Consider the following 18,667-nt stretch of genomic DNA (forward strand, 5'->3'; position numbering starts at 1 on the left):
CCGGACGCGCAGGCCCAGCGGCCGTGGCTCACGGGCCCAGCCGCTCCGCGGCATGTGGGATCTTCCCGAACCGGGGCACGAACCCGCGTCCCCTGCATCAGCAGGCAGACTCTCAACCACTGCGCCACCAGGGAAGCCCGACCCTGCATTATTCTTATCCCCCTACCTTATTTGTAACAGCGATATCTTGAGTCTCTCACAGGAATCCTCAAGCCATTGATTCTACTCTGATGGTTCCCAATAATAGGTCAGTTGCAGACTTGAGGAGATTGGTTAGACTCTCAACAATTCTACTCACTATCTGTGTAAACTTGAGAAAGTTACTTAACCTCTCGAAGTCTCACATCTGTAAAATGAGGATGGTACCTATTTTATACAATTCTGGTAAGTAAGACAACTTGTATAAACCCCCCAGAGGGTGCCTGCATGTGGCGGGAATCATTAAATGTTAGTTCTATCTGCCTGCTTCCCTCTCCATTCCTGTCCTCCTTCAATAGGTACATTTGATGTAACCATGTTGGACATAATCCTCCTAATGGCCACTATAATTCTACCAAGGGAGAAAATGTAAATATAAAAGTGGACATTTCTAAAAACATGGATTAAGTCACCTGCATTTGAAAAGGATCTATAATTCCAAATACCTCATTTATTCATTTATTCATTCGAGAATATTTTACTGAATGTCTGACATGTGCCAGGATTTTCTAGCTTTGAATATATAGTAATTAATGGCAGACAATATTCCTTACCCTCATAGGGCATTTAGTCTGCTGGCCTTCAAACTATGAAGAAACCAAATGCTTGAGCTTATGTAGAAAGCTGAGGAATAGTTTATATTTTCTAATCATGAAAGTTTTATTGTTTCTTAACTGAGATAGAATTTTCATGTTGGATTGTTTCCCAATAACATATTTTAAAGGTTATCACAATGTCTTGCACATAGTGGTTGCTCAAAAAAAAATTATTGAATTAATAAAGTTTTAGAAAGCTTTCATTTACTTTAGCTTTAAAATGTCCATGAAGAGGGCTTCCCTGGTGGCGCAGTGGTTGAGAGTCCGCCTGCCAATGCAGGGGACATGGGTTCGCGCCCCGGTCCGGGAAGATCCCACATGCCGCAGAGCGGCTGGGCCCGTGAGCCATGGCTGCTGAGCCTGTGTGTCCGGAGCCTGTGCTCCGCAATGGGAGAGGCCACAACAGTGAGAGGCCCACGTACCGCAAAAAAAAAAAAAAAAAAAAAATGCCCATGAAGATATAACAAGTCCAAAAAGACCTTAGAAATAGTCACTGAATGTTGACTGAGGAGCAAAGAATGTGAATTTCACGCCTCATGCCAGCTTTCCTGCCTCCAGTGGGAAAAACAGACAGGTTGGCTATCTAAATAAATAAAAGTTTTTCACAGCTGGTGATTTTTGATATTTAATTATGAGATGAGAAGGAACTGCTTTTCTCACCAAAGAGGAACATGAATTGGTCTCACCCACTGGAAAGATTTGAAAAGCATATTTTACTGAGAATAAGTTACACAAGAGAAAAAGGAAAAAAACATCCACCCACTGGTACATGAGCATACTAAACATTCATTCCATTGAGCTTACTGTCAACTTCCTCCCTTTGCTTCTGTGAAGAGATTTGGGAGCCTTTCTATTTTGTTCTGTTGTAGCTAGGATGGCTAATGGTGCTTCATTGAGTCTCACTGCACTTAAGATGTATCTGTATTTCTGCAGGGAGTGAGGAGTCTCTCACTGCATCAGATGATGAAGAATACCCTTGTTCCAGTACCCACACGGCATTGTACAGTGCTCACTGAGGCAACACTACCTTCATGCTCTGCACTGGAACAATGATAAAATTTGGGAGCTATATGTGTACTTAGGATTTCTTAGTTGTTTGATCACATTGATGAAGGGATATGCAATCAATCTCCCCCTAAGACAGTGAGTGGTATTGGCCATAACTCATTACCCCGTCAAGGATTTGGCATTTCAATCGATGGGAAATGATGTGTGATAATTCTAATTTATTATACATCATTTCCCATCAATCGACGAGCTGAAGCCTTGACATAATAAGTACTTACAGACACTGTCAATCATTCTCGGTCCAAATACCTCCCAGTGCTGCCTTTTGGGATGTCCTCAAATAGTCATGAAAATGGGATGTGCCCCCAAATCTCAAATGCAATGATTTCATCCAGCAAAAGATTTTGAGATGACCTCCTTCGGGTGATTCCATCAGTCCACCAAGCTAAACGGGATGAAACTGATGAATATTTTGGTTAGCCATGATTTTTCTCCCAACCAGTCCAAATGGGATTCAAAGCATGGTGGTGTTGCCAGAATCAGAGGGGTACACATCAGTCTTTGAAAAATGCCGATCTTCTCAACCTACCTCATCTAAAAAAATTTACTATCTCCTGAGTACTTTTTGGAATAATGTCAAAGCACATATATTTTCTTGCCTTTTGTCATTGTGGGGAATGACATCACAAGAGAGCAGATCACCAAATAGTATCAAGATAGCAGAGCTCATGAATTTCTGGTCCTTTTATTTTTCTAATTTTATTTATTTATTTAATGCTTTACAATGTTGTGTTAGTTTCTGCTGTACAACGATATGAATCAGCTATATGTATACATATACCTCCTCCCCCTTGGACCTCCCTACCCACCCCCATCCATCTAGATCACCACAGAGCACCAAGCTGAGCTCCCTGCACTATACAGCAAGTTCCCACTAGCTATCCATTTTACACATGACGGTGCACATACGTCAATCCTAATCTCTCAATTCATCCCACCCCCTGCTCTGTTTCCACCCGTCCATTCCCTACGTCTGTGTCTCTATACCTACCCTGTGAATAGGTTCATCTGTACCATTTTTCTAGATTTTACATACATGCGTTAATATACAATATTTGTTTTTCTCTTTCTGACTTCGCTCTGTATGACAGACTCTAGGTCCATCAACATCTCTACAAATGACCCAGTTTTGTTCCTTTTTATGGCTAATATTCCATTGTATATATGTACCACATCTTCTTTATCCATTCATCTCAATGGACATTTAGTTTGCTTCCATGTCCTGGCTATTGTAAATAGTGCTGCAATGAACATTGGGGTGTGTCTTTTTGAACTATGGTTTTCTCAGGGTATATGCTCAGTAGTGGGGTTGCTGGGTCATATAGTAGTTCTATTTTTAGTTTTTTAAGGAACCTCCATACTGTTCTCCATAGTGGCTGTATCAATTTACATTCCCACCAACAGTGCAAGAGGGTTCCCTTTTCTCCACACCCTCTCCAGGATTTATCGTTTGTAGACTTTTTGATGATGGCCGTTCTGACTGGTGTGAGGTAATTTTGTAGTTTTGATCTGCATTTCTCTAATAATTAGTGATGTTGAGCAACTTTTCATGTGTCTCTTGGCCATCTGTATGTCTTCTTTGGAGAAATGTCTATTTAGGTCTTCCACCCATCTTTTGATTGGGTTGTTTGTTTTTTTGAAATTGAGCTTCATGAGCTGTTTGTATATTTTGGAGATTAATCCTTGTCAGTTGCTTCATTAGCAAATATTTTCTCCCATTCTGAGGGCTGTCTTTTTGTCTTGTTTATGGTTTTCTTTGCTGTGCAAAAGCTTTTAAGTTTAATTAGGTCCCATTGGTTTATTTTTGTTTTATTTTTACCCCCAACCCCCCGGGCCTCTACAAGTCCTTTTAAATACTGCAATGGGTAAGACCTGTCTGGTTTGATTAGTTCTATTTCTTTGAAGTTGGATTCTCATGGAAATAAAATAAAATAATCCTCAAGTGCATATATTAAAGCAACAATGTTCAAAGTCATAATTTTGGACATACTTTCTTGGTGACTCCAAAAACTGCCTGCTGCTTTATATGAGCATTTTTGGTAATTGTGAAAATATGTCACGACATTTTCTATCTACTTTGTGATATTTTTCAGAAACAAAAACATATCTCATGGGCTTCCCTGGTGGCGCAGTGGTTGAGAGTCTGCCTGCCGAGGCAGGGGACACGGGTTCGTGTCCCGGTCTGGGAAGATCCCACATGCCGTGGAGCTGCTGGGCCCGTGAGTCATGGCCGCTGAGCCTGCGCGTCTGGAGCCTATGCTCCGCAACGGGAGAGGCCACAACAGTGAGAGGTCCGCATACCGCAAAAAAAAAAAAAAAAAAGACATATCTCATTAGAATTTGCATGTATACTAGGAGGAGAATTTTTATTTTCACCAGAAGCAAAAGGAACATTTTCTGAAGAAAGGGAGGCGACGTACTCTCTATAACTGATACACATAGCAACAGTCTTGTGAGGACAGAAGGAAAAATACTGCATTGGGCAGGAAAAAGTTTCTTTGCCTATGAATATCTCCTATTAAATATCTGGGAAAATAACAAGTTAAGTCAAGCTGCAGAGGACTTTTCATTCTTAATAAACTTTTTAAAAAGGGAAAAGAAAAGAAATAAACTCTACATGATTTGTTTTTCACCAGCAACATTTGTGGCATCAGCTTTTTTTTTTTTTTTTTTTTAGGAATCCAGCTGTGGAAGCCTGATCATTTTGGAGGAAGCCTAGCACAGTGTTCTGCATGCAGTGTGTGAGTATGATCCGGAAGTCAGTTCAGGGACTCTAAATCATTGCCAAGAAAGTTTGCTTTCATCCTGTTCAAGGGCCCAGTACCCAAGAGATTAGAAATGACAAACTAATACAATGGATATTAATAGAATCATTCTCAATGGATTTCAAAGCATTCATTAGCTCTTTCAATCCTCACAATTTGCTTAAGCCAATAACTTTCTAATCTTGGGGGTAAATGCCCTCCTCTCTCTTCCCAGCACCAGTGTTTCCTCTTTGCTTCCTCATCAGGAATCAGTGGGTCTTGGCAGAACCAGGGCTTGCTGGGGAGCCAGCTGGCTCCTTTAGCTCTTCATAGGCTCTGGGTCTTATCCAGGGTAATGGAGTATCACAGTTCATTATGAACCTTCCTCCTCTACCCACTCTGAGGAAGCTCCAGTATAAACCAGGTTTGGTGTAGGAAGAATCAATGCCACTGAAGCTGCCAAAAGGAGCTGCCAATATCCTATGCAGGAGCTAAAGGATATCAATACTTGTAAGAAAATGTGCCCTGACCCCCGAAGAAACCTAGAAGGGAATCCAAGGATGAAAGAGACTTAGTGTCAGCTATGAATTCTACCTTGCTCTATATTAGTAGGGCAAGAGTAACCATCCCTTAAGCTCTCACTATGTGCCAAACAGCATGTCAAGCCCTTTACACATATTAGCTTATTTAGATCTTAAAACAACACTAAGAAATTGGTACTATTATTGTCCCTATTTTTTAGATGAAGAAACAGAAACAAGAGATCACATAGGCAAAATAACTTGCCTAGGATCATGTGACATGTATAAGAGCTGCCATTCCAACATGAGTTTCGATAAGCCCACCTTCTTACTTGCTATATAGTACAGTCTTTAAGGAAGGAGAGTTGCCATTCAATTCAAAGACAAAGAGGAAAACAAGTCTGGGAGGCATTTTTATGCAAGGAAAGGGGAACCGGTTAGAACAGAGGAGGGAAAATGGCAAACATCTAAATGATCAAGGGAAGCTTCCAAATGTGGTACAAGTGCATAAAAGTATAAACTAAAATATCATGTGTGTCCTTATGATAATTAGGACATCTTTTTCTTATAAATATTTATTTCTAGATAAGAAAAGGTATAAGCATTCAAAGACTCATCTTCAGAGAAAAACTGATTTCAAAAGAAGAGAAATTTTTTTCAAAAATCTGATGCAGAATCAGTCAAGGTCCATGCCACTCTGTAAGAAATGAGGTCCCTGCTTTGGAACCTTCACTAACAAAAGAAACAATGCCTACAGTGAATGCTCACATGTGAGGTTTGAGTTTGATGTGATTTGAAAAGCTTGAGTAATAAACTCCTGAAAAATGGGGTTTGGTAATGAGCAAGGCTTTAACTATATAGACATGTTGCCAGGTACCACTTTAATAAACTATTACAAATGATCGATGCAAAGGTGTTTCCAACAGCTGTTTATGCAATGTGACTGGAAGAATTCTTCCATAAAGAAGCTGTTAGTGGGAAAATTGGCTATGCATGGTTGTGATGTCAAATCCATACATAACAAACTTTTTCCTGTCAATCAACAATCTTGCCATAAATTAATCCATTTATAACAAGGCTTTTTTGAATTGACAGCTTTAATGTGAATAATAAAAAGGAGTCTTTAAGGAAATTGAACTCAGAATGGCTTTTTGCAACTCTTTAACACATGTGGAGAAGTGGCAAAGCCTTGTGACTTTTCATTTATATTGAAAAATGTTGGCAGCAGCTCCAAACACCAAGGTAGCTTTCCAAAGACATCTGAATACAACAAAGCCAGGGTGACCTCTTAGGTTGACTTGCAGAGGTTAAGCAGGATCTGTTCCTATCCAGTGATGGAAACAAATGCTTGAGCATTTCGCTTGACTGTTCTAGACATAAAGATCAAATGTAGATGAGGTTGTTATGTAAACACACTCTTGTTTGCATTCTGTCCAATAGCGTGTTGGCCCACCAGAGCCTCATGTAGGATAGTGTGCCTATGTGGTCACAGGCATCTTATCAGGTGCAGGAGGCAGACACTTCGACCCTGCTTTTGGGTTCTGTTGTCCTGACCCTTGACCTTGCTTTTCACTCATGTTGTTTCTCAAGCTCAGTTATCTCTGGTTTCTGATGTTGTTTCCCAAGATGTCCAATTGACAAAAATCACAGGGTTGTAAAGAATGTCTACACGACATCAGGTATGTGCTTCTGTGTCCCTGGTAAAACAGTACCTAAGGCAAGAGTTAGGTTCTTAAAGACAGCTAGAGATGGGATGCCATAATCCCTTCAGGGATCTCTAATCCAACATTTCTAACTGTTGTTTACCTTCGTGTAGTACAATGGCCCTTCCTATCATCACTACAATGAGAATTTGGCTATTTTTCATATCTAAATTCAATATGTGTTCCAGGCTAAATAACATGTATTTCTGGAACCAGGCGTTCCTTTCTCCAAAGTTCTTTTAGCATATATAACATTCCTGCCCTCTTCAATCCTCTTTTCACCCCTCCACTTAGTCAATCTGATCAAAAAGTAGATATGAATAAATGACTATAAGCAGGCATGAAAGGCAAAATTATTTAACAAGTTACTAAGATTCTTGCAATGTATTAGGAGTATCTGTTTGATTTATATTTTGTTTTCCTGCACTAGATAAGAACCACCACTCAAATTCTCCACAATTTATCCTATTATGTTTGCCCTTGAAGAGAGAAGCCAATCCTAGACCTTACCCAATGCATCCCTCTTCCCAGCTGCTCTGCCACTCTCTGTTAAGGAAGATTACTCTGAGATCCCTCTGTTCTTGTTCTGACCATTGGCATGCTTGCTGAATTGCCCACCTGCTTCCAGCTGATCATGCCCCTTTGCCTGGTGGGTCTTTCCAGGCATATTCACCCATAGACACAGGCAGCCAGTGCCTAGGCCTATCCGTTTGTTTCCCAGATGCGTGACTTTTTCCTGCTGATTTTTGGTCTCTTAACTTCCTTCCATATCTTCATTTTGTCAAGAGCATATAGTTCTAAATCTATTCTCCAATGCAGGCTCACGCAACTAAGCCATACGTGCCTCTGTAGAGTGCATGTTCTCAATTCCACCATCAGAGCCATTGATGAAAATGACTAAGTCTGATCACAACGTAGGGTCTAACAGACTGAATGGATTTTAAGATGGAGTAAAAACACTGAATTTTGAAAGAGAATGAAAATCATTCTGCATGCATTCCTTCTCCCTTTAGTCTATCACGATGTGTTTTATACCTAGTAGACTCTTGTGTTTGTTCAGTGAGTGAATGAATGGACAAAAAAATGAATAATTGGTCCAATGAAACACTTCTTAGGCAGGGAACACACATCCCCAACCTCATTGCATGTAGATTTAAGTTTAAATTTACTCATATTAAGTTTCAGTATAATGTGGACAAATATTTCCATTTAAATATCTTTACCTAACCTAAGAAATTCTTCTAAGGATCTTCTTCAATATACTTAACAATTAACACAACTATACCTATTCCTGCAGTGCTACCAAAGGCCAAAATGCTAGTATATTCAAAGAGACAATTACAGCCCTAGCATTCAAAACAGATAAAGCAAAGCTGCACTTACTTTTAAGAAATGCATTTGTCCAAAATGTGGGGAGCACTTTACATATTTATGTTGAAGATATAATCACATGCTCATCCTCGGTATCTGAGTTATTTTTCTTAGGTTATTGCCCAAACCAGTAGATTGGTGTCAACTTGTTTGAAGCTAAATGTTACCTGCTTTCCTTCCTCTCCTTCCTTCTTTCCTTCAGTATTCACTGAGCTCTTAACATGTGCAGACACAAGGAGACTACGTGATCCCTCTCAAAGCCAGATGTTCCTGGCTACAATACTCCAACTATGCCCTATTGGCAGGATAAAGGAGACATAGCAAGTTAACAGCAAGATTCCTCTCATATTTCTTCACAAACATTTATTCAGGGCCAGGCACTCTTCTAAGTGTCAGTGTTCCATCAGTGTCAAAAACACCTAAAAACAGACAGAAGTCCCTAACATCAAGGGGCAGATCGAAGCAAACAATCCCTATATTTTATTTTACTGACTCTGAACTGATTCAGATAATGGAAAAGATGGAGGAAAGGACAAAGAAAGCATGACCAAAAGAGAAACATGGGACAGGACGTTAGGGAGATGAGCCTGAGTTAGGTTAAGACGATCAGAGGTTACTTTCTATCCTCCCTGCCATCTTTTATTCTGGATGCTTCATTACCACCCAGGCACGAGCAGCTTCTCTGCAGGAAACCTAACATTCTGAAACAGGCTAAGTTTACCATTTGTAGATATCTAAAATTTCCCTCCAAATCCCTAAAATACGGAGAGCTTGTTGCCTAGATGGATAGATCAATTGTTATCCTTAAAAATCCACGTATAATGAAGAATAACAACTGTAATCCTAAGTGGTTACACATCTCCACTGCTCTCAAGTTCACCAGAGTTCTTCAATAGGGGTGTTGGAAAAGGAAAAAAATGTTTTCTCTACCCTTGGAGGTTCTTCTGGCTGGCCTAATTAAATTGACATGAGACAGATAAACAGGAGAAAAAACACATTTAATTACGTACATATGGGGAATCAGAACATGAGAGGTTCCAAAGCAGTCGGATAAAATGAGGTGTATGTGTCATCCTGGACCAAGGAGAAGGAGGTAGTGATCTGGGACTTCAAGGAAAGGAAGGCAATCACAGGAAGATGGAAAAGAGCAAATGTTTGGTAAACAAATAATTGCTGGACCACACAGAGGCAATGAGCCACAGAGAGTTTTTGATCTCCAGGCCCTGCCAAGTCCCCTCTACCACACCTAGCCCAGATTCTGTGTAGATATCTCAGAGGATTGTGCTCTTCCTGGACCAGGTCCTTTATGTAAATTCTTTCAGGCATTTAAGAAGGAGGTAAAAAGACGGGCTTCCTGAGTCTTCTGCTTCTTTAAAATAATCAGCCTAAAATAATCCTTGTACCAAAGAGACATATTTGAGATGGCAAATTTTGCTCCCCTGCAAGGGCAAGGTCTCTTCTCCTGTCTGCATTGTTCCTTCATTTCACACTCCCTATCAGTTAACAAGGATGGGCTAGCAAAATCTGACACCAAATTTCCTGAACTTATTATTTGAGAACAATACTTTTCCCAAAAAAGACATTTGGAGAGAACTGATAAGAGCCAGAAGCTTAGGTGAACATTTTAGCTTTGGCTTTATAGTTTTAAATTAGGAGCACCGCAAATGGAGATCTTAGGATAAAGTTACTGTAAATAAGATCTTTGTCTCTAAATGAGACTAGTTCCTCAAAACTCCTTTTTCTTTTTGACTTGAACTGTTCAGCCCCACTTTCAGTGAAATTCAATCACATTCATTAGCATTTCTAAAGATGTAAGCTACTCAAAACAGCTGCATTGTCTTTCCCTTTCAACTAAAATGAATCTTTTCCTTCTAAAGGGAGAAATCTCCCTTTAGTTACGCGATTCTTTCTGCTTGGCACCCATAATTTTCAATGGTGGAGCCAACCCCCAAGAAACAGGAAGTGCAATCCCATTTGATCTCACTTGAAAGAAATTGTAAATACTTAGTAAGGACGGAACTGTGGCTCAAAGAAAAACACAAAAGAATAACTGTGGAAGAAAAAAATGCAAGTGAGAAAAAGTAATAATCATTTAAATGAACTAACTCTTCGTCCCTGGAACTCACATTATCATTATCAAGGGTATTTAATATATTCTCTATGGGAAGCAAACTGCTGTTTGTCAGCCCTTCTTCTCTTTCATTGGTTATTTCAGCAATAGAGAGGGAAACCATTTTATCTTTTTAATCTCTTAGCTCTATATAAATAACATTCCATATGCTTCAAATGATAAAATTACCTGCTTTTTTAAGGTGAGTACTGATGGAAATATCATTGCAGGAAAGAGTCAAAGGTTTACAAGTTAATCTTTTTTCACCGACTTAGAAAACTATCTTTCGTGATGCTCGGTTAAAAATTCTTCCTGCAATTCAATTGTAAATCCATTTTTGTGCAGTTAAAACCTAAAGAATATGCTGTTATTTACAAAGGAAAATGATGCACTAACGCATCTTGAGAAGGGCAAGCCCTGGAGCTGTGTTTCAAAAAAGGTTTGCCATGATCTATACAGATGTTCTGTTGTTTCGCTTGTGACAGTGCCATCAGGCAAGGTCAGAGGGGTTTTGTGTGACATGGGCTGGAGGTCCCATTGGCTTCAAGTCCTAACCCAATGAACTAAGCAGGCACAGAGATCAGGAAGGTGATGGGAATGCTGGAAATATGGAAATTAGTCATTTATAATCACATGTGAACAAAATAAAAGACAATGCAAAATTGAATCAATCTTCTGTTTCCAGTAGATATCAAGTTGAATTAAAACACTCTAATTTATGAACAGCTGACCAAAAGAACTTTTGAAAATGAAGCAGCTCATTAATGGAATCTACTAATAGCAGCTGGGTCTGGTGCTATAGAGGGTAGGAATAGAGGCAGTCAAGGCTCTTGCTGCTAATGGATGTTTAAAAAAACAAAGTGTTTCACATGTGATTTTGCTCAAATGACTGCACTTGTGAAATTAGTAAATCCCTAAACAGGTGTGTCAGAGCCACTTTCTATGTGTAAACCTGGCAGACCAATTCCCTTCATAGGAACTGCTGTTGGTCTGGGCTAAGTCTCTATAAGAAAGAAAATATGAATCTGAGACCACAAATGATAATCAGACATTCTAAGATTTCATGAAATGTAAATCCTTCCTAAAGAAATGTTCAAATCCGTGCTTATGGGGCACAGTAAGTCAGAAATGTCAAACTGCAAATGACAAGTCCCTGCAGAAGTGCTTCTTAAGAGACTGTCATCCCTGAAAGACAGGTTGGTTAACTCTCCAGCATTCTGGGGATGCAACCGAAAATTGTGGGTAGTTACCCACATGTTACAGGGAACTGACTGGAGAATAATACAGAAACACAAAGGATCGATGAGAGAAGCACTAACAAATCCATGCTATATTCCGTTAGGGACTCTCCCAACTGAGGAAAAACAACAGCATTTCCTTGTGCTGTCAGCCCAAGGAGAAGAAATATCTGACATTGTAGCTCTGGAGGAAGCTCTGGACTCCTGGTGGAAACTGTGTCAGACAGCTTTCCTGAGTTCTGGTCATGGTGCATGCAGAGATCCAAGCTGAAAACATAATGGTTCTAAAAGATTTCATCCACTCTGTAGCAAACTTTGCCAGGTGAATCCTATGCTTTAAAACTCATTTCAATCCTGTTCTGCTAATATGTTTGCCTAGTATGTATGACCCCCTTACTCAGTGTTGGTATGTCTTAAAAAGAGACACTAGGGTTCAATGGCATGATTGAAATGGAAGGACACTAGTGTGAGTATGTGCCTTCCACCTGAAGATATATATATATATAACATAACAACAGCAATAATAATACTAGCTGTCGTTTATTGAGCTCGTACTTTGTGCTGGGGACAATATTAAGTACTTTGCATCAATCTCTTTAATTTCTACAACAAGCCTATGAGAAAGGTATTAATCTTAACCCATTTTACAGTTAAGAAAATGGAGTTGCAGAAAGGCAAAACAGATGGAACCGTTGCTCTTTTTTTTTTTTTTTTCGGTACGCAGACCTCTCACTGTTGTGGCCTCTTCCATCGTGGAGCACAGGCTCTGGATGCGCAGGCTCAGTGGCCATGGCTTACGAGCCCAGCCACTCCATGGCATGTGGGATCTTCCCGGACCGGGGCACGAACCCATGTCCCCTGCATCGGCAGGCGGACTCTCAACCACTGCGCCACCAGGGAAGCCCGGAACCGTTGCTCTTTACATATACCTGTCAAATGGTATAACAGGACTCGTCTTCAAATCTCTCCATCACCAATCCCACACATTTAACTAGGATGCTACACTCCCTTGCTTCATAATGCTTAAAATGTCCCTCTGTCCTAGTTGAGCAATTGTTCTGTGTGTTTTTGTAAGACTGTAGAGAGAATCATCCAATCATTTGACCAATTTCTGCATGACTCTATGACGTATGCGGTTCAGGTGCCAGCAGTTAAATTTAAACTCTCTGGAACATCACTAGGCAATAGAACTCCCAACAATGTTAGAAGTATTCTAAAAAGTTGCACTGTCCAGTATGGTAGTCACTAGTCACATGTGGCGACTGAGCACTTGAAACGTGTCCAGTACGACTGAAGAACTGAATTTTTAATATAATTTTATTTTAATTAATTCAAATTTAAATAACCACATATGACTAGTGACCACGTATTGCACAGCTCATCTCTAGAGGGAAAAACATGATTCTCATTGAACTGAAACTATTGAATTTATTCATTTAACCAATATTTCTTGAGAGCCTACTATACACCAGACTCAGTACTAGACATTATACAAAATACAGTGAACAAAATAGACATTGGATTCTGACCAAAAGGGAGAATAAGGTAAAAGAGCTAGAGAGGTTGGAGAAGACCAGGAGAGTGTGGTATCATGAAGACTCAGAGAGCCTGGGTCCCTGCTCTACTGTGTAGACGGCTGTTGAAAAGACAAGACAAAAACACATTACGAGCTGGATCTGTCATTACCAAGAAATGTTATCGCCTTATCAAGAGTAGTTTCAGTGAATTAAACAAATCAGATTCCAGATTGGAATGGTAAACGGGAGTTAAGAAAATGAAGACAAAGATGACTTGCATAGACAATACACTTGAGAGTCAAGACTAAAAGGGGGCGTAAAGAAATGGGGGTGATATCAGAAAGAATATGCATGGTCTAGGCATCTGGTATTCTGCATATTTGTAGGCCAAGGGGAATAATCTAATAGAGAAGAAAAATTTGCAAGACAGAAAATGGTGGGGAGTAACTGATGTTCTTGAGAATGCAGGAAGGTAATAACATCGAGAGACCAGTGAGGGGTCGTCCTGGCTGAAAGGAGGGACACATCCCCGGGTTAGAGAAGGAGAAAGAAGATACATACAAGTGAAGAGAGGCTTGCAGATTTGTCCACTCCATCCATCTGAGCCTAGCTGCCCTGGAGCCTACCTTAGCCAGGAGTTGCATTCAAAAAAGTCAGTCTAGGGGCTTCCCTGGTGGCGCAGTGGTTGAGAGTCCGCTTGCCGATGCAGGCAACGCGGGTTCGTGCCCCGGTCCGGGAAGATCCCACATGCCGCGGAGCGGCTGGGCCCGTGAGCCGTAGCCGCTGAGCCTGTGCGTCCGGAGCCTGTGCTCCGCAGCGGGAGAGGCCACAGCAGTGAGAGACCCGCGTACCGCAAAAAAAAAAAAAAAAAAAAAAAAAAAAAAAAAAATTTAATGATTCTATAAATGATATAACCTGATATTTAAAACTCTACCTTTTCATTTGTGAGAGCTAGGCAAGCTTGGAGGAATTCTGAAAGTTATTAAAGGTTTTTAAAGTAAAGTTACTAAGATGCCACAGCATATAGTATGTAAAAATTTAATGTGGAAAATTCCAAAATTGCAAGGGAAGTAGTATGAGGGAAAAGAGGTTTGGAGAAGGCAGGTGAAATTGGAGGAGGAGGAAGAAGACCACAGAAATAAGTAGGAGAATCAAGGGCCAGTATTGCCAACCCTGAGGAGAAAATTAGAGATGTAGATAGAGGCATAACATCTGCTCTTCTGTTCCAAGCAGCTTTTGTTTCCAAATTCACCTCCTCTCCTGTCCTTGCCTCAGCCAGGCCCTATCTCCCTTTTCTTTGAAATTATATAAATAGCAAAAACCTCACCAAACACTGGAAACCACTGTTATATCACATCCCAAATAAGATGAGTGCACTTGAGCACATAGGATGATAATAATACAACCAGGGGTTTCTGTTTTGTTTTGTTTTGTTTTGTTTTTTAACTCAAGGGGATGCAAAGGGAGAGGTAAAGTAACTTCCCTCTTAAACTGTTTGTCTGAAAATAATATGCAGAAAGGGAAAAACAATCCTCAACTAACAACTGCCTTCCTTGCCATCTGCTTAATCTAAACATTAACATATCACGTAACTGGGTGAACTCAAATTGCACTGGAAACAGAGTGTTCTGTTCTACTTTTTCAGACCATTAATGGGGGAGTCAAGTGAGAATTCTCTATGGGATTATATGGGCTTTATGGGCTTCCAACACATGCATTTAGGGCCACATTTTCAGTCCAGCCTTAACTCATCATACTACGACTGGAGGCAAAATTGTGCCTGGTTAATTAGCACAAGTACTAATCAAGCACTAATGAAATTTGCCCACAAGCAGTTCTTCAGACCAGGGCACAAGTAGTGCACACAATTTCCGTGTATATCACTTAGCATGTCAGCACAAAAGGAGGGAAGAAATGAACAATACTTTCCTAAAATTTGCTTCAGGCTAACCACAGGCAAATATCATCTCTACCCAGAAGTAATACATTAGTTGCATCAGTGTAAACTCCACAAATCCTAAATCTGCAAACTGCATCCCAATTTGCCATATTAGGTTGCAAATTTCTAAAAATATAGAGAATGTTATTAATGAAGACACTCATTCTCACAGATTTATGAGCTAGTTAAGACCTGAATTTGGAAATGAATGTGATCCGTAATATACCTTAAAAAATATAGGCAGTCTTTCAAGCTAAAACATCAGTTCTTAAGAGGTGGCAATAATGTTGGAAAACAGAGCTATTTATTTAAACTCAGAATAGTGAAAAAAAAGGAGGTCCAATTTTATCTCTTCCATCAGTGATATATCCTTAGTCTTCTCACTGTGTTTTAAATCTGCTATTAAGATCTGTCCAAGCAGATTTATTTACAACACAAATATTAATTACACTAAGGAAGATGCCTTCAATCTATCAGTTAAATCATACTAATCGGAGATGCAGTAAGCACGTTGAAATAGTATTTATATAATCAAGCTTCACGCATAGGAAACATTTTTGCTCTGGGTCTTTCACGGTTTTGCCAAAAAAGAAGTTCTGTGTCATCCCATTTTGGGGGACAGAAGGGAAACAGTGATTAATTCTCAGAGCAAGCTCACGTTAAAAAGCCAGGCAGAAAATTAAGAGAGGACTCTAGGAGTGTGGGAGGCTGCCATCTCTTCTGCCCTGTAAACTACACTCCTTCCTTAAAGAGCTGTTACATTTCTCATGGGAAAAGATCTCACCTTTAAGGAGCTGAAACTTACCCACTTGAACAGGTGCAAGGGCCAGACAACCGGTTGTTCTCTTTATGGACTATCGACAAAGATCACTTAAAAAAAATCATGATTATTGGTGAGTGGTAAAAACCAGCCAATTCACACAATGCCTGCATAAAATGAAACTCAGCCGAGAAGAAAGAGAACAGGCCAGAGTCAGGGTAACTCAGATACAACCTGTCACCTGTGGCCCCATACAGTGAAAGCCTCCCACACAGCCTCCTGAGTTAAGGACAACAGGTTAATTTTGACGCTGAATTCGCTTGTCCTTTGAAAGATGCTGTTGCCTAGGTATTATGTTATACTCATTTTTCCATTTGTAAACAGATCTAACTTACCTCTACAGAACAGTGGAAGGGGGAAAAAGAAATTTCTTGTCATTAATGAGATTTATTTTTCTTGATTAAATAAACGTTTGTGAACTAGAGAATGTGCAAATTTAACACGCTGTGAAAACAAGCAAAGTTCATGAGGACCTCAGACGCGAACAAAATTCAAGCCTGACACTCTTCAAAGGAACCAAGGGCCCCATCTGCTGATGTTTAAATGTACTACAGTAGCAAATAGATTAAAAGGAGCATATGAAAAAAGAATTTCTTGAACTAAAATACAACTAAGTAGCCTGAAGTTTCAGAATCTAAGAAGCAAAATGCACCTTTAGAAGTTGGAGAATGTGCCCCTCTCGCCCTCGGGGCATAACTGCAGGGAAGTCACTCCGAGCAGATAAGTAATTATTTTGGTTTTTATTTTTATTTTTTAGTCCTTGGGAAAGGAGCTTCAATCATACAGCCTTCACTAGCTACCTTTTCTCTACTGAAAGCCCTCTGGTTGGAGCAAGTGCTCTTAAACCTCTGACTGGGGAATTCTTGTCTTTAAGGGACTTTGAAGAGTTTGGATCTTAATGGGTTTTGAAGCTTCCCCTTTTGATGATAAAGAAGATATTCCAATTATTTCTCAGCCTTTTCTCCACCATGAGGTAATTCTGGGTCCTTTCTCTGAAGTTTATGTTGGTTACGGCCAATGCAGCAACTAAGCGAGTAGGTAAAGCATAAGAGAAAGAAACCTAGATAGGTTGGAATAATGCAGTTTTGGAGTCTAGTCACAGCTGTGTCAAATATTCATTATTTGACCTTATTCTACCTAGTTTTACTCACCTTAAAAGTAAGGTGTCAGATTGCATGAAATGTAAATGCCTCTCCTCCTAGCTCTAAAATCTATTGTGTTATCCAGAAGGGTAGAGAGGGTATCATACAAATCTTTATATCAACATAGCACATTCCATACATTAGGTGCTCCATAAAAATGTGTTAAATGGACATGTTTTCCATCAAAACGTTTTTGTCCTTTAATTATCTTCTTTATCTAATTCTGCCATTTAAGTTTCTTATACTCCTTTTATATTTGGAACTTAATAATACCTGTAGTGGACAACTATTTGCGGTAACCCAGACCCCTTTAACCCCTTTATTTAGAAAACTACCTCAGTGCTCTTAGGAACAATTATCTGTCCTCCACTATGAAGAGTGCTGATGGGACCATCAGTCAGGCTTCTCCAATCTCTCTTAGCTAAGTTGTGAGCACATAAACCAACCCTGGCCAGCTCTCTCTACTGTGGCTTTGAGTCTTACACAGAGAGAAACAGGAAGATAAAAGCAAAGAGGGTGGTGCATTCTGGAAGCATGCTCTGAAATACCTGTCAACTGGTCCGTGTTACCTTGGGCCCTAGACTTCAGGAGCTGACCCAGTTTCTGTGTTATTTCTGAGATGGATTCTCCAGCCTTTCCTTCAGGAAGCTGAGGCATCAGGCTGAGCTACTTGCCAGGCTTCCCAAAACATTTATTTTCTGCTTAAGTAGTGTGGTGGACATTTGCTGTTCGTATTTCCCACGTGCAATCCCCGTTGCTTTCTTTCTAACAGATCCCGGACATCCCAGCCATGAAGTTAGGGTAGAATTGATTCCATCTCTCTCACCAGGGGTAGATCTTGATTGGCTCAAGCTAATTATCACATCTCCTTCCTTGGCCACAGCAAATGGTTCAGAAATGGACATATAACTGAATTTGGGCCAAATATAAGATGTGGTTATTGGGGACTCTGGGGAAGAAGTTACCTCTATTTTCTGTGGAAATTATTTAAGAATCACTCTCTATCATTGGATGTGAAGCATGAACCCCTAGTTGTATTAGCATCAGTATCTACCTTATCACAAGAGGAACCAGTCTTAAAATGAGGCCAATACTTTGAAAACTATAATGAAAAGACAGAAAGAAACCACATCCTTGGAGGTAATGTAAAAGGCCTGAAACCTGAACTTTTTAGTTATATGAGGCAGTATATTCCCTTTATTGTTTAAGCCATTTTGATTTGGATATTCTATTACTTATAACTGAAATCATCCTAAATAATATCCAGTCTATTCCTCTTGGTAATAACGAAAGAACTTGAGCAGATACAGAATTCATTTAGGAATCTGACTTCCTAGGCAGGTGAATCATTCTTGTTCTTATATGCTATACTTCTGCTTAGATATTTCAATGTGATGCTTGATGTGATATTTCAATATCATGCTTGCTTTTTTTTTTTTTTTTTTTGCGGTACGCGGGCCTCTCACTGTTGTGGCCTCTCCCGTTGCGGAGCACAGGCTCCGGACGCGCAGGCTCAGCGGCCATGGCTCACAGGCTCAACCGCTCCATGGCATGTGGGATCTTCCCAGACCAGGGCATGAACCCGTGTCCCATGCATCGGCAGGCGGACTCTCAACCACTGCGCCACCAGGGAAGCCCTTGCTTTTTTTTTATATTGCTGAATCCTGTTCAATCTGCAGTCCACTATGACCCATTATTTT

The sequence above is a fragment of the Phocoena sinus genome, chromosome 1 (assembly GCF_008692025.1).
Source record: "Phocoena sinus isolate mPhoSin1 chromosome 1, mPhoSin1.pri, whole genome shotgun sequence".
In the NCBI taxonomy this organism is placed as follows: domain Eukaryota; kingdom Metazoa; phylum Chordata; class Mammalia; order Artiodactyla; family Phocoenidae; genus Phocoena; species Phocoena sinus.